Raw genomic sequence first — 16,295 nt, forward strand, 5'->3', positions numbered from 1 at the left:
GCCTGCTTCTCCCTCTCCCACTCCCCCTGCTTGTGTTCTTGCTCTCGCTATCTCTCTCTCTGTCAAATAAATAAATAAAATCTTTTAAAAAAATTTAAAAAAATAAAATAAAATAAATAAAATAAATAAAAACTTAAAGAATTAATAAGAACAATTCATCTCAAATTCTTCCAAAAAATACGAGGAGGTAATACTTTCTCTGAGACCAGCATACTCTGATAAACATACCACAAGCACCCCCCAACTAAACCTTAAGACATATACAGAACACTCTACCCTACAAGAGCATAATACAAATTTTTCTCAACTGCTCATGGAACACTTTCTAGGATAAGTAAATCATATAAACATATCACAAAAGAGCCACAGAACAATATCCCTTATAAATAGATTTATTTTAAATCTGCAATAAAGACTAGCAAACAAAATTCAGCAACATTTTAAAAGAATTCTATACCATGATCAAGATTTATCCTGGACACATATGGGTAGTTCAATATATCAAAATCAATCAGTGTAACATACCATATTAATAGAACAAAGGGGAAAAGATAATCTCTACTAATGCAAAAAAAATTTGACAAAATCCAATGCCCTTTCATGAGGAGAGGAAGATGGTAGCGGAATGGGAGGACCTAAGGCTCACCTCCTCCCACAAACACAAATAGATAATGATCAAATCATCCTAAATGCCCCAGAAATCATCCTGAAGACTGACAAAACAAACTTCACAAAGGGAGAAAAGAGGCCACATCCAAGAAGGTAGGAAAGGCAGAGACATGGTTTAGGGGAGAAACGGATTAATCATGGGTGCTACAGAGGTGAGGGAATTGTGGTCATGGAGAAGGGTGTGAGAGGCAAGAGCACAAAAGGAAACACATAGGAGAATGTTTCCCCAAAGCCACTGGCTTGGAAAACGAGAGGAGCTGAATTCTTTGAGTTCCTGTGACCAGCAGGAATTAAACCCTAGAGTTTTAAAGGTCAATGGGCTTGGATGGGATAGAACCCTGAGGGCACTGTGCTGCTCCTGGAGAGAAGGCAGGCAAAAAACCCAGGGGCAGACATCATGCAAACAAGGATCTGAAGAATACCTGGGGCACACAATAGGGATATTACTCTTCTCAGAGTATGTCCCTGAGAGGCAGTGTTCACCCCTCTCGGAACAAAGGAGATGGCCGGCACCATTTCCCACCCCTCCCTCCCTGTTCCTCAACATAAACATATGGCCACTGTGGGAAACAGCACAGTACTGACAACTGCTGCCTAATTTGCATACACCATGCCCCAATGCCCCAACCCCTGCACTCTGGTGGTACTGCCCTTCTCCATCAAGCTTGCCTCAGTCCCAGCACAGTGGGCTCCTCCCCCAGAAGACCAGCACAAACCTATGCCCACACTAGATCATCCGACCAGAGAGTTCTACAGGACCTCAGTTCTGCTGGAAGTGGTTTCAGGTCTCATTTCACAAGGAGACCAGAGCACACCTAGTTAAAACTCACCACATTCGGGCCAGGAACCAAACACAGTCCACAGCAGGCAAAGCGTCTCTGCAGATGACTAGCCTAAAGGATAAAACAGCCAAAACACAAATGCAGAGCACAAACAGTGCACACACTGGAGATACTCTGAAGCACTAGGCCCTGGGCACTACATGACCTCTTCTTCATAAAGCCATTACTTTCAGGAGCAGGAAATATAACTCTTTTTTCTAACACAGAGAAGGCAGAGACCTAGACAAAATGCAAAGATGGAGGAATTTATCCCAAATGAAAGAACAAGATAAGGCCACAACCAGAGATCTAAGAGGAACAGATATAAGTAATGTGTGTGACGGCTAATTTAAAACAACAATCATAATGATATTCACTGGGCTTAATAAAAGAATAAGAGACATCGGTGAGACCATTACCAAAGAGATAAAAGAATTAAAAAAGAATCAATCAGAGATGAAGAGTGCAATAAGTGAGATTGGAAAACAGGCTTGATGCAATGAACAGCAGGCTGGAAGAAACAGGGGAATGAATTAGTGAACTAAAAGACAAAATAATGGAGTGTAATGAAACTAAACAAAAGAGAGAGGGAAGCATTATGCAACATAAGAAAAGACCTAAAGAACTCAAGGACTCCATCAAACGTAATAAAAATGTTATTACGTTTTGGGGGTGCCTGGGTGGCTCAGTTGTTAAGCATCTGCCTTCGGCTCAGGTTATGATCCCAGGGTCCTGGGATCGAGCCCCGCATCAGGCTCCCTGCTCAGCAGGAAGCCTGCTTCTCCCTCTCCCACTCCCCCTGCTTGTGTTCCCTCTCTCGCTGTGTGTCTCTCTCTGTAAAATAAATAAATTCTTTAAAAAACAAACGAACAAAAAAAACATAATAACATTTGTATTATAGGAGTCCCAGAAGAAGAAAAGTCAGAAAAAGGGGTTGAAATTTTATTTCAAGAAATAATAGCAGAAAAGTTTCCTGATCTGCCAAAGGAAACAGACATCTAGATCCAGGAGACACATCAAAATCAACAAAAGCAGGCCAACATCAAGACAGATTGTAATTAAATTTGCAAAATATAATGATAAAGAAAAAAATCATGGAAGTGGCAAGACAAAAGAACTCCTCAACATACAGGGGAAAAGCCATAAGGCTAGCTGAAGATATCTCAACAGAAATTCCACAAGCCAGAAAAGAGTGGCACGATATATTAAAAGTGCTAAATGGGAAAAATCTGTAGCCAAGAGTTCCCCCAACAAACAAAAACTAATAGAGTTCCTGACCACTAAATCAGCCCTGAAAGAAATATTAAAGAGGGAACTCTTGGAGGGGAAAGGAGACACCAAAAGTGACAAAGACAAGAAAGGATCAGAGAAAATCTCCAGAAACAACAATACAACTAATATAACACAGTACTACATACATATCCATCAGTAATTACCCTGAATGAAAATGAACTGTGTTCCAGTCAAAAGATACAGGGTATCAGAATGGATAAAAAAATAAGACCCACCTATATGCTGCCAACAAAAGACTCATTTTAGACCTAAAGTCACGTGCAGATTGAATGTAAGGGGATGGAGAAACTTTAATTATGCAAATGGATGTCAAAAGAATACCAGAGTGGCAATACTTATATCAGACAAATTAGACTTTAAAACAAAGACTGTAACGGGTGTGCCTTCGCCTCTTCTTGCGCTCTCATGATAATGGTGGGCGCCATCTGCTGAAGTGGATGCCAATTACCACTACCGGCACAGGGAATGTCTCCCTGCCTGCCCCACTTCCTCTTGCCACCAGTACTCGAGCTCACCAGCATGTCCATGGTGCCTCCCAATCGCTCACAAAACAGCTGGCCCTGGGGATCAGCCAGTTCAGCAACAAGTACATCCAGCAGACCAAGCCCCTCACCACTGAGGGTACCATTAACCTGTAGCCTCTTACAAATTATACTTTTGGTACAAAAGAGCACCTCTATAAGAAGGACAGCTCTGTTGCAGCCAGATTTCAGCACACGAGGGAGGAATCTGATAAAACTGGATTGAGAAGGACTGCAGAAGGGGTTCTTATTGTACATGAGCACCAGCTACCACATGGGTTACTGCTACAGCTGGGGACAACTTTCTTCAAATGACCTGGTGGCTAACCGAGGAGAAGATGAAGTTGAAGGACTAAAACAATTAATGACAGAGAAACTGGGTCGTCAAGATGGAGTCCTACAAGACTGGGTCATTGATGACTGCATTGGTAACTGTTGGAGACAAAATTTCTAATCTCCTCGGTATCCATATATTCCTGCACATATTACAAAACTTAAGGAACATAAGAAGTGTTTTAGGTTCAACATCAAGAGAAAGCCTTGCTTGCAGTCCCTAAAAATTACAAGCTTGTAGATGCACCATTGTTTGAATTGTATGACAATGCACTAGGATATGAACCCATCATTTCTATTCTCCCTCAGCTTCTGAATAGGTTCAATTTTATATACAATTGAATTCCTGCACAGTGGAGAAGTAAAAGAAGCTGTCTCTGTGAGCACAGCTATACACAGTGTAGAATAAACACGGTAGAAAGTTGTTTTGTTTGTTTATCTCTTTCACAATCCCTAAATTGTTACCTATTTTCTTTTGTTTGACTAGTAAAGTTAACATGAAGAACTGGATAGTGATGTAAACAAATGTGATAATGTTTAATTTACTTTTGGTTCTACTCATACTTTCTTGCAAAACATTAAACAATATGAATTTCTTCCTATGTGTATTTTTTTTCACATTAAACTTGTAAAATTCTTTAAAATAAATAAAAATAAAAATAAATTTTAAAAGGATTATAACAAGACAAAAGAAAGGCACTACCTAATCATAAAAGGGACAATTCAACAAGAAGATATAACAATTGCAAGTATTTATACACTCTAAGTTGGAGCACCCAAATATATAAAACAATAAAAAACATAAATTAATCAAGAAGAGTCCCTTATGGCAGAGAGTTCCAAGATGGCAGAGTAGTAAGAGAACCCTGAACTTGCCTCGTTCTTCGAATACAATCGGATCAACCAACTATTCTGAACAACTAGGAAGAGGATCGCAATCTGCACAGTTGGAGTGACGGAATTTGGCAGAAGCAAGGCTCGGAGCCAAGAACTGGGGAATTAGGAAGCCACATGGCTGGGAAGGAAAGGGAGCCCGGTTCACAGAGCAAGGCAGGAAGAGGGAGAAAGTTGGAAAGATTGCAGCGGTTTGTGACTGTACAATAAGCCATGGCAAGTGGATCTCTGGGTTGCTCAGGGAGAGATTGCTCCCCTTCCTGGAGAGCATTTGGAGGAGCATACTTGTCCTCCCTAGTGACAAAGGGACAGCCGGCGAGCCATTGAGTGGCGCTCAGTACAGGGTCAGAGGGGCGCGCAAATGCAGAAAACCTCTTAACTTTTCGGGAGCCACAAAAGACTTAAACCTCTGTGCGCCCACTGATCGGCAGCTTTTCTAGGATGGACAGAGCAGAACCGAGACTTTACTGATCATGGGTAACCTGGTGGCTGCATTTTGCTGTCTGCCACACTAGATTCGAGCATCCGCAACAGCTTTCCTGGGACAAAGGGGAGTAGAGGACTGAGTCAAGTGCAGATGGCTGATAACTTGGCTCCAGCTTCTCGCTATACATCACAATAAACTCTGGCCTCTGCAGGCATACTGTGCAATGGCTTTTAGGGAACAGGACGGTGCTGGGCAAGCCCCAGCCTCCCCACCAGGGGAAAGGGGAGTGGGCATACATATTACCTGGCCCTTTGGAGTTCTGAATCCCAGCCACTGGCCAGAGATAAAATACAGGAGATCTGTGGCCCTGGGCATGCTGAGGACCCGGACACAGACAGGTTAGGGCAGGGAACTGAGATTGCTCACTTTTCTAAGAGGGCCATAGGAGATTGCTCACTTTTCTAAGAGGGCCTCCTGAGCAGCAGCTGCCAGGAGTTCTGCTCCACAGCGACAAGAGGGTGATGTGACACCATATTCTACCTCTTCCACCACCCCTCCCTCATCTCGCCCACGAGCACAGACTACAGAGAGAAACAGAGCACCTCCAGTGGAGGCTGGAGTCCCCTACACTAAACCCCACCCCCCTGACCTGACAGGAGCATCATTATAATGGCAAGTCAGCTTGTGAACCAGCACAGCAGACCTCTCCCTCAGAAGACCAACACAAATCTCTACATCTACTAAGTCTACTGATTAAAGAAAGTTTCGAAACATCAGCTTCCAGATTAACTTCACAAACAAATCAAAGCACAGCTACTTAAGGAACAAACACTCCAACACTACAAGCAAGGATTCTGCTCAGCGGGGAATCTGTTTCTCCCTCTCACTCTCCCTCTATGTACTCTCTCTCGGGTTAATCAATAAAACCTAAAAAAAAAAAAAAAAAAGAATTATCCACCATGACCAAGTGGGATTTATTCCTGAGCTACAAGTGGGGTTCAACATTCCCAAATCAATCAATGTGATACATCACATTAATAAATGAAAGGACAAGAACCATATGATCCTCTCGATGCAGAAAAAGCATCTGACAAAATATAGCATCCTTTCTTGATAAAACTCACCACAATGCAGGGATAGAGGGAGCATATCTCAATATCATAAAAGCCATGTATGAAAAGCCTTCAGTGAATATCATTCTCAATGGGGAAAAACTGAAAGCATTTCCCCAAGGTCAGGAACAGGACAGGGATGTCCACTCTCACCACTGTTGTACAACATAGTACTAGAAGTCCTAGACTCATCAAGCAGACAACAAAAAGAAACAAAAGGCATTCAAATTGGCAAAGAAGAAGTCAAATCTCACTCTTCACAGAAGACATGATGCTTTATGTGGGAAACCCAAAAGACTCCACCCAAAAATTGCTAGAACAGGAATTCAGCAAAGTGGCAGGATATAAAAACAATGCACAGAAATCACTTGCATTTCTATACACTAGCAATGAGACAAAAGAAAGAGAAATTAAGGAATCGATCCCATTTACAATTGCACCAAAAACCGTAAGATACCTAGGAATAAACCTTACCAAAGAGGCAAAGGATCTGTACTCTAGAAATTACAGAACACTTATGAGAGAAATTGAAGAAGACACAAAGAAATAGAAAAACATTCCATGCTCATGGATTGGAAGAACAAATATTGTTAAAATGTCTTTACTACCCAATCCAATCTACACAGTCTATGCAATACCTATCAAAATACCATCAACTTTTTTTCATGGAGCTGGAAAAACCTAAAATTTGTATGGAACCAGGAAAGACCCCAAATAGCCAGAGGAATGTTGAAAAAGAAAACCAAAGCTCATGGCATCACAATGCCAGACTTCAAACTATATTACAAAGCTGTAATCATCAAGACAGTATGATACTGACACAAAAACAGACACATAGATCAATGGAACAGAACAGAGAACACAGAAATGAACCCTCAATTCTATGGTCAACTAATCTTTGACAAAGCAGAAAGAATATCCAATGGAAAAAAGGAAAGTCTCTTCAACAAATGGTGCTGGGAAAACTGGAGAGCAACATGTAGAAGAATGAAACTGGACCGTTTTCTTACAGCATTCCAAAAAAAATACTCAAAATGGATGAAAGACCTAAATGTGAGACAGGAATCCATCAAAATCCTAGGGTAGAATACAGGAAGCAACATCTTCATCTTCAGCCACAGCAACTTCTTGCTAGACATGTCTCCAAAGGCAAAGGAAACAAAAGCAAATATGAACAATTTGGACTTCACCAGGATAAAAAGCTTTTCCACAGCAAAGGAAACAGTCAACAAAACTAAAAGGCAACCTGGGATGCCTAGGTGGCTCAGTCGTTAAGCGTCTGCTTTCAGCTCAGGTCATGATCCCAGGGTCCTGGGCTCCCTGCTCAGCAAGGAGCCTGCTTCTCCCTCTACCTGCCACTCCCCCTGCTTGTGCTCTCTCTCTCTGTCTGGCAAATAAATAAACAATAAAATCTTAAAAAAAAAAAAAAAAAAACCTAAATGGCAACCTATGGAATGGTAGAAGATATTGGCAAATGCCTTATCAGATAAAGAGTTAGTATCCAGGATCTATAACTTATCAAACTCAACACCCAAAAGACAAATAATCCAGTCAGGAAATGGGCAGAAAACATGAATAGACATTTCTCCAAAGAAGACATACAAATGCCCAACAGACACATGAAAAAATGCTCCACATCACTTGGCATCAGGGAAATCCAAATCAAAACCACAATGAGACCACCTCACACCAGTCAGAATGGTTAAAATTAACAAGTCAGGAAACAGCAAATGTTGGTTACGATGCAGAGAAAGGGGAACCTTCCCCATACACTGTTGGTGGGAATGCAAGCTGGTACAGCCACTCTGGAAAACAGTATGGAGGTTCCTCAAAAAGTTAAAAATAGAGCTACCCTATGACCCAGTAATTGCACTACTAGGTATTTACCCAAAGGATGCAAATGTAATGACCTGAAGGGGCACCTGCACCCCAATGTTTATAGCAGCAATATCCACAATAGCCAAAGTATGGAAAAAACCCAGATGTCCATCGACAGATGAATTGATAAAGAAGATGTGGGGGCGTCTGGGTGGCTCAGTCGTTAAGTGTCTGCCTTCAGCTCAGGTCATGATCCCTGGGTCCTGGGATCGAGCCCCACATCAGGCTCCCTGCTCGGCCGGAAGCCTGCTTCTCCCACTCCCACTCCCCCTGCTTGTGTTCCCTCTCTCGCTGTGTCTCTCTCTGTCAAATAAATAAATAAAATCTTAAAAAAAAAAAAAGAAGAAAGAAAGAAGATGTGGTGTGTGTGTGTGTATACATATATATAATGGAATATTACTCAGCCATGGATGAAATCTTACTGTTTACATCAACGTGGATGGAACTAGAGGGTATTATGCTAAGTACAATAAGTCAGAGAAAGAAAATTATATGATTTCACTCACGTGGAACATAAGAAACAAAACAGAAGACCATAGGGTAAGGGAAGAAAAAATAAGACGAAATCAGGAAGACAAACCTTAAGAGATTCTTACCTATAGGAAACAAACTGATGATTGCTATAGGGTAGGTAGGTTGGTCAATGGGTAACTGGGTGATGGGAATAAGGGCACATGACATAATGAGCACTGGGTGTTATATGCACCTGATGAATAACTGAGCTCTACCTCTGAAACTAAGGACACACTCTATGTTCATCAGTTGAATTTAAATTTAAAAAAAAGAAATTAATCAATAATAATACAGTAGTAGTAAAAGACTTTAACACTCCATTCACATCAATGGACAGATGTTCTAAACAGAAAAATCAACAAAGAAACGATGGCTTTGAATGACACTCTGGACCAGATGGACTTAACAGATACTCAGAACATTCTATCCTAAAACAGCAGAATACACATTCTTTTCAAGTGCACATGGAACATTCTCCAGAACAGTTCACATATTAGGTCACAGAACAGGCCTCAACAAATATGAAAAAACTGAAGTCATACCATGCATTTTTCTGACCACAACATTACAAAACTAGAAATCAACCACAAGAAAAAATTTGGAAAGACCACAAACACAGGGAAGTTGAAGAATATGCTACTAAACAATGAATGGGTCAACCAGGAAATCAAAAAAGAAATAAAATACATGGAAACAAATGAAAATGAAAACACTACAGTCCAAAACCTTTGGGATGAAGCTAACACGGACCTACGAGGGAAGTATATCAATACAGGCCTACTACAGAAAGCAACAAAAATCTCAAATACACTAACTAACCTTACACCTAGTGGAGCTCAGAAAAGAACAACAAATACAGCCTAAAGCCAGTAGAAGGAAAGAAATAATGAACATTACAGCAGAAATAAATGGTATAGAAACTAAAAAAAAACCCACAAAAACAAAAACAAAAAACCACACACAAAAAAAACAAAAAACAATAGAGATCAATGAAAACAGGAGCAGGTCCTTTGAAAAAAAATCAATAAAATTGATAAACCCCTCACCAGACTTATTAAAAAGAGAAAGGACCCAAATAAATCACAAGTGAAAGGGGAGAATTAACAACCAACACCACGGATATACAATTATAAGAAAAACTATATGCCAACAAATTGGACAACCTAGAAGAAATGGATATATTCCTAGAAACATATAAACTACCAAAACTGAAAGAGGAAGAAATAGAAAACATAAACAGACAGATAACCAGCAAAGAAACTGGGTCAATAATCGAAAATTCCCCAAAAAGCATAAGTCCATGACAGATTGCTTCACAGGCAAATTCTACCAAACATTTAAAGAAGAATTAATACCTATTCTTCTCAAACTATTCTACAAAAATAGAAAAGGAAAACTTCCAAATTCATTCTATGAGGCCAGCATTATCCTGATACCAGAACAAATAAAAACACCACTAAAAAACAGAACGACAGGCCAATATCTCTGATGAACATAGATGCAAAACTTTTCAACAAAATACTAGCAAACCTAATCCAACAATATATTAAACAACAACAACAACATTCACCACAATCAAAAGGAATTTATTCCTGGATTGCAAGTGTGGTTCAATATTTGAAAATCAATTAATGTGATACACCACATTAATAAAAGAAAGGACAAGAACTGAAAAGACATTTGACAAAGTATACATCCATTTATGATAAAAACCCTCAACAAAAAACCTCAAAGTAGGTTTAGAGGGAACATACCTCAACATAATAAAGCCACCTATGAACAACCCACAGTGCACACCATCCCCTATGGGGAAAAACAGATTTTTCTGCTAAGGTCAGGAAAAAGGACAAAGATGTCCACTCTCACCACTCTTACTCAACATAGTACTGGAAGTCATAGCCACAGCAACCAGACAACAGAAAGAAATAAAAGGCACCTAAATTGGCAAGGAAGAAGTCAAACTTTCATTATTTGCAGCTGACATGATACTCTCTATAGAAAACCCAAAATATTCCACCCAAAAAATGGCTAGAACTGATTTATTAATTTAGTAAAGTCACAAGATACAAAATCAACACACAGGAATCTGTTGCATTTCTATATACCAATAAAGCAGCAGAAGAAATGGAAATTAAGGAATCAATCCCATTTACAATTGTACCAAAAACAATAACTTACCTGAGAACAAACCTAATCAAAAAGGTAAAAGACCTGTACTCTGAAAACTATAAAACACAGATGAAAGAAATTGAAGATGACACAATGAAATGGAAAACATTCCATGCTCATGGATTGGAAGAACAAATATTGTTAAAATGTCTATACTACCCAAAGGAATCTACACATTCAATGTAATCCCTATCAAAATACACCAGCATTTTTACAGAGCTAGAACAGCAATCCTAAAACTTGAATGGAACCACAAAAGACCCCAAATAGCCAAAGCAATCTTGAAAAAGCAAAAGCAAACCTGGAGGCATCACGATTCCAGACTTCAAGTTATATTACAAAGCTGCAGTAATCTAAACAGTATGGTACTGGCACAAAAACAAGACACATAGATCAACAAAATTAAAACCCAGAAATGAACCCACAACTATATGGTCAATTAATCTTCAACAAAGCAGGAAAAAATAGCCAATGGGAAAAAGTCTCTTTAACAAATGGTATTGGGAAAACTGGACACCAACATGCAAAAGAATGAAACTGGACCACTTTTCTACACCATACACAAAAATAAACTCAAAATGGATGAAAGACCTAACTGTGAGACCTGAAACCATTAAAGTTTTAGAAGAGAATATAGGCTATAACTTCTTTGACATAGGCAATAGCAACTTTTTTTCTAGATACATCTCTCCTGAGGCAAGGGAAACAAAAGCAAAAACTTCTGCACAGGGAAGAAAACAATCTACAAAACTAAAAGGCAACCTACGGAATGGGAGAAGATATTTGCAAAAATAGCCCCATAATCTGATGAAGAGTTAGTATCCAAAACATAGAAAGGACTTCTAAAACTCAACACCCAAAACACAAATAATCCAGTTAAGAAATGGGCAGAAGACATGAATACGTTTTTTCAAAAGAAGACAATGAGATGGCCAACAGACACATGATAAGATGCTCAACATCATCAGGGAAATGCAAATCAAAGCTACAATAAGAGATCACCTCATACCTGTCAGGATGGCTAAAATCAAAAACACAAACAACAGGTGTTGGTGAGGATGTAGAGAAAGGGGAACCCTCTTAAACACTGGCGCAGCCCCTTTGGAAAACTGTATGGAGGTTCCTCAAAAAGTTAAAAATAGAGCTACCCTACGACCCAGCAATTGCACTACTGGGTATCTACCCCAAAGATACAAATGTAGTGATCCAAAGGGGCACCTTCACCCCAATGTTTATAGCAGCATTATCAACAATAGCCAAACAATGAAAAGAGCCCAAATGTCCACTGACTGATGAACGATAAAGAAGATGGGGTGTATATGTGTATACACACACACACACACACACACACACACACAATAGAATATTACTGTCTTAAAAAAGAATTAAATCTCGCTATTTGCAACAACATGGTTGGAGCTAGAAGAGTATTTGCTAATCAAAGTAAGACAGAGATAGACAAATACCATATGATTTCATTCACTTGTGAAATTTAAGAAACAAATGAGCCAAGGGGCAAAGAGAGAGAGAGAGGCAAACCAAGAAGAAGACTCCTAACTATAAAGAACAAATTTATAGTTACCAGAATGGAGGTAGGTGGTGAGACAGGTTAAATAGGTGATGGGTACTAAGGAGTGCACTTGCTGTGATGAGCACAGGGTGATGTACGGAATGTTGAATTACTATACTGTACACCTGAAACTAATAGTACACCGTATTTTAACTTACTGGAATTAAAATAAAACTTTACCAAAAAATCCGACCCCTTTTCATGATAAAAACACTCAACAACTAGGAATATAAATGAACTTCATTAACATCACAAAGGGATTCTACAGGGGGCGGGGGCACAGCTATCATCATACTCAAGGGTGAAAGACAAAAGTTTTCCCCCTAAGATCAGAAAAAAAGAAGGATGCCTGCTTTCACTAGTTGTATTAAACACTATACTGGATGTTCTACCTAGAGCAATTAGGCAATAAAAAGAAATAAAAGGCATGAAAATTCAAAAAGAATATTATCTATTTCTGCAGACGACAGGATCTTATATATATGTGTGTATATATATATATATATATATATGACTCTAATGACCCCCCACACACACAAACTATTAGAGCTAGTAAATTCAGCAAAGTTGCAAAATACCCAAGATAAACATATAAAAATCAGTTGTATTTCTACACACCAGCAATGAACAATCCAAAAAGAAAATTAAGAAAACAATTCCATTTACACTAACTAGCATCAAGAGAGTAAGATATTTAGGCCAACATTTAACCAAGGAAGTCAAACACTTGTACATAGAAAATGAAAAATCACTGCTAAAATAAAGAATAAATGGTGGGGCGCCTGGGTGGCTCAGTTGGTTAAGCGACTGCCTTCGGCTCAGGTCATGATCCTGGAGTCCCTGGATCAAGTCCCGCATCGGGCTCCCTCTCGGCAGGGAGTCTGCTTCTCCGTCTGACCCTCCCCCTTCTCATGTGCTCTCTCTCATTCTCTCTCTCTCAAATAAATAAAATCTTTAAAAAAAAAAAAAAAAAGAATAAATGGAAGGACATCCTATGTTCAAGGATGGGAGGATCTGAACTTGTTAAGATTGCAATACGACTCCAAAGCTATCTACAGATTCCATTCAATCCCTATCAAGTCCCTATCAAAATCCCAATAACCTTTTTTTTTTTTTTTTTTTTGCAGAAATGGAAAAGGTAATCCTGAAATTCATATAAAGTTTAAGGAGCCCTGCACACCAAAGTCAATCTTGAAAAGAAGAGTAAAGTTGAAGAACTCATATTCTAATTTCAATACTTACTACAAAGCTACATTAATCAAAGGAATGTGATGCTGTCATTAACAACAGACCCATTCCATGGAACAGAATTCACAGTCCCTGAGAAACCATAAATCTATGGCCAAATGACTTTTGACAGGTCAAAAGATGACTTTCCTCAATGTAAGAAAAACAGTCACTTCAACAATGATTCTGGGACAACTGGATGCCACATGCAAAAGAATAAAGCTGGACCCCCTACCCTCACAACATACACAAAAATTAATTCAAAATGGAGCAAAGACCTTAATGTAATAGCTAAAACTCTACAACCCGTAGAAGGAAACAGGAGTAAATCTTCATAGCCTGAGTTAAACAATGGTTTCATAGATATGACACAAAAGGACAAGTGACAAAAAACAGATAAACTTCATCAAAACGTAAAACTTAAGAGTTTCAAAGCAAGTATGAAGAAAGTATAAAGACAATACAAATAATGGGAGAAAATACTGGAAAATCATATATCCAATAAGGGTCTAGTATCCAGAATATATTAATAGCTCCTACAACTCAACAACTCAGTTTAAAAATAGGTAAAAAATTGATGGACATTTCTCCTAAAGCACACCAATAATCATATGAAAACATGCTCAACCTCATTAATCACTTGGGAAATAAAAATCAAAATTATAATAGGAGATATTAACTCACACCCATTAGGTAACTATCAAAAAATATTAAAGATATTGGCAAAGATATTAAAAAAATAGAACCCTTGTGCATTGCTGATGAAAATACAAAATGATGCAGTAGCTGTGGAAACCAGAGCAGTGGGACCTCAAAAAATTAAACAGAGCTACCAAAGGATTCAGCAATTCTACTTCTGAGCAATTCCACTTCTATCCCAAATAAAAAGTGGACACTCAGACAGATATTTATATACCAATGTTCTTAACAGCTTTATTCACAATTAGCTAAAAGGTGGAAAACAATTCAAATGTCCACGGACGGGTGAATGCATCAATAAAATATAGCATAGACATATACTGGAATATTACTTAGCTTCACAATGAAATGAAATTCTGACACATTGTTGGTTAGCAACCTCAGGAGTTCTCTGGATGGAATTTGAAACTGGCCCCCATACAGGGAGAAATAAGCATACCACTTCAGATTGGTTAAGTGATGGTTTTAATAAGCAGAGGAACTTACATACAGTGCTTCTCTTGGGTGACCACAAGATGAACAGATCTCTGCCTCCACCTACCAGAATCTTAAAAGTTTATATAGAGGGTTGAGTCATAGATATAGTCAGGGTTGAGTCATATAACAGGGTTGAGTCATATATATAGTCCATATGGTCTCAATAACACATTACTTACTCAAGGCTATATCCTTGAAGAAGCTCCCCATATGGAAACAGTGCGCAGAACATACATTCCAAGTGAAAACAGGTAAGGAGACTCCAATTGCCCAAGTCCAGATCACAGGTAAATCAATGTCATATCTCCTCAATGATCCTACTCTAAAATTCCACCTCTCATGAGCAGCTCTTACAATCTTACATTCCCCCTCTTTTCCAGTGTGCCCTGAATGGTCAACAAGGGATTTCACTAGCAGGGAGCTACCTGGCTGCACTGGGGGCAGATACCACAGCAACATTACACATTAAGATAAAGATTCCCAAAATAAGTAATAATATTTTCCATCAAGAGCCCCATAATCCAAACCACTGACTTAAATAAGTCCCCTAGGCTGAGATCAGATGACTCAGAGTGCTTACTTATGTCCTCATGTGTTTTAATAAAGATGATGTATTAGCAGACTCATCAGGTATGAACACACATCTTTCTGCTTGGATAATGGCAGAGAGTGCCTCCTTGCAAAGTAGTAGTAACACCCAATGCCATCCTATTTTGGAGGACGGCTTTTCTCATTAGAGACATTTCAGTGTTCAGTATGGATAGCTTCGTCAGCTATAATTATAGGCTTGCTGGGTGAATTTAGTAAGGGCTTCTGGGTGCTATAATGTCCTCCAGGCCAATGAAGAGAACAAAAGACCACCCAAATGATCGTACTCACAGAAAACAGAATGCACCATCTGGGTAAGTTACTTTGCACCCCTAAGTCAGAGGAAATTACTTCACACCCCTAGGTGAGACAGAGCTCTTGAAAGCACTATAGGCAGTATGTACAATACCCACTTGGTACAGTTCTTGGATACTTTCTCCTACTTCCTTATGCACCCCCAAACACACAAATTTATATTGTTTGACAGTTACCAGTCTTCAAGGATAGGGAGTAGACTTAATGGTTTCCAGTTGCCATTTCCCATCAGCACTGGTGTGATTATTCTAAACTGGAGGCAGAATTCGCTGAGAGGTCTGCAGTCTGATTTTGCACAATGTCAATACCTAATATGGACTCTGGTGTTGGAGAGGTGGATACCTCACATTCTCATGGGGGATTATGCCCTATTTGCAGTATCAAAGGTACTTTCCTTCCCATAACCATTTGTTCTCTGTAACCACTGATGGCACTAAGGGGACCAGAACTTCTGAGGGTTAGCATATATTAAAAGTACATTTGACTGCAATATCAACCACAGCAATCACCTTTTATTTATTTCTAGGGAACCAGCAAATAGTGAGCTCAATCTGGAACCCCCAACCTCTTCCAGTGGCCCCCATCCCAGAGGCAATCTTAGCCTACACCCTATAATCAGGATGTGCCCTCCTAGCTTTGCAAAGTGGCACACTAAGGTCTCCAACTTATTATCCTGCTCTCCCACCTTGTTTGTTAGCACCAAAGGACCTGTGTATCCTTCTCTAATCTCAGCTCTGCTTCCAAATTTCCAACTTGAACTTCAGCCTCTAGATGGACAATGTTGGCCAG

General features: G+C 39.3%; 1 protein-coding gene and 1 pseudogene across 6 annotated transcripts in view; one reads left to right on the plus strand and one right to left on the minus strand.

Annotated features, from left to right (window-relative positions):
* The window catches only part of SPIDR (scaffold protein involved in DNA repair), a 602,461-nt gene that overhangs the window by 529,558 nt on the left and 56,608 nt on the right, over positions 1-16,295 (minus strand). The window lies entirely within an intron of this gene.
* LOC118531134 (cleavage and polyadenylation specificity factor subunit 5 pseudogene) lies at positions 3,303-4,028 on the plus strand (annotated as a pseudogene).

This window comes from Halichoerus grypus, chromosome 5 (genome assembly GCF_964656455.1).
Source record: "Halichoerus grypus chromosome 5, mHalGry1.hap1.1, whole genome shotgun sequence".
NCBI lineage: Eukaryota > Metazoa > Chordata > Mammalia > Carnivora > Phocidae > Halichoerus > Halichoerus grypus.